The sequence below is a fragment of the Hirundo rustica genome, chromosome 8 (genome assembly GCF_015227805.2).
Source record: "Hirundo rustica isolate bHirRus1 chromosome 8, bHirRus1.pri.v3, whole genome shotgun sequence".
Taxonomy (NCBI): Eukaryota; Metazoa; Chordata; class Aves; order Passeriformes; family Hirundinidae; genus Hirundo; species Hirundo rustica.
The window spans coordinates 3,317,887-3,319,821 of NC_053457.1; positions in this window are offsets into that span (position 1 = coordinate 3,317,887).

The window sequence follows — 1,935 nt, forward strand, 5'->3', positions numbered from 1 at the left end:
AGAGAAATCTTAAAAGAAATTAGAGACGGAGGGAAAAAGACATCAATCACGATACACCATGACACAGAGACCATCAAAAGGGTTTTTGAAAGGTTTGAGGAACATTTGTCTCATTAGCGGGATGTGCCTTTTAGGTGGCCACTGACCCACTGACAGCAACTGGTATACTGAATGCCTTAATCCACCCTACAGTTCTGTGAAAAACGCCAGTCACTTGTTTTTAAAATTTTAAAAGTTTAATAGTAAATAAGATGGTTATAAAAGTAGAGTTAGAGTAAAAAAATTGAACAATTAGAGTTAGGACAATACAAGACAATAAAAACAAAGTTACAGATGTCTGGGTGCCTCCCCGAGCAAAAAGCTCTGAAGAAGGACCCCTGTTAACAAAGGATTGTCTCTTAAAAGCAATAGCCTGTTGAATATTCATACATTTCATACATGATGCATAAATTCCATTCAAACAAAGAAACTTCTCTGGTTAGTATCACTTTTTTTCTTTTAATCTCTATGGCATCCATAGGGCTGAGCGAGGCAGGAGGAGTTGGTCTCTTCTGATAAGGAAGCAGTAAATTCTTTTTTTCTCTGAAAGATTTACGTTTTCCTGTGGTTGGTACATAAAAACTACATTTTAACTACAAAACTACATTTACCATACTATCAAACTATTAATACAACATTAACAATCAATACAACATAATACATATAGTAAATATCTTGCGTAGAGCCATATAATATACACTTTCCACAGTTGTGTTGCTTATTTTGATCAGCATAAGTTTAATGTGATCTGTTGTAATACTTGTTTAGAATTAGAAGATGCTGCAACAACTGGCAGCTTTAACATCACTGTCAAAGGTGTATGGCTTGGTCCTCAGAGACACTAGCTGCACGGCTTGGATAGATGAGGTGGACTCTGTGTACTGAGTAAAGGAATTTACTCATTTCAAAGAAGAACTGGGGAATGAGACATTAAATTTGAAGAATTAGGGATTTTTAGGAAAGTTAAGATACTAATTTGCTGAAATAGCTGAAGTAGATAGGTAAGCTTTGTTCCCAGTTAACAGAAGCTGGATCTTAGATAAGCTATCCCGGATTTAGTAACTCATTGCTTGTCAGCTTCATGTTTATGTAGCTGCGCTTGTAACGAAAAACAAAACGTGGTAAATAGGACACAAGAAGCTGCAGATTTCCTGCTTAAAGGACCCATTGAACACAGGAAACTGTAAGTTCTACCAAGGAATCATTTGCCTCAAATGCATTGAAAAGGTAGAAAAGGTCAGAATGAGGAAGACTCATCTTACGTCCTCATTTTGGGTTACCCCTTCCCAGAATAGACTCCTGACTCATTTTAGGAAACAATGCACGCAAGCTTAATAGCTTTTTTTGGCAATCAGCATACGAAGCGAGAAATGGGAGGTGACAGGGGTATGAATATGTATTTGTATTTGGGTGTTCAACACTTTCGTAAATAAAAGGCTTTGTAATCACCTGTGAATTTCGCAGTGCGAATTAGGGAAATACCCTGCCGTGCTGCCCGGCCGTAATAAACATACACTTTCTAACTTTAAACTGTTAGAGAGTTTTTGTCCGTCACAGTTGGGTATCGACACTAGATCAATATCCATATTTCTTTAATAGGTCAGACCTGATCTCTAGGATGTCGTGTAGATATGTTAGAGTAGAAACGCGGAAAAAAAAAACTTTCTGCGACATCAAAAGCTCTCACGAAGGCAGGGCCACAGACCACCGTTCGGCAACGATCGAGGAACTCCGGGAGCTAAGGCAACGCCCACAGCCTCTGGTATCCTGTGCCCGCCTCCTCTCCCTCCCCGCCGTGATTGGCTGCGCTTCTCCCGTGAAAGGGTGGGCTCACGCGCGTGATCGCTGATTCCGGCCAAAGCCCCGCCCACACAGAGCGTGTTTGAACGACCGGCG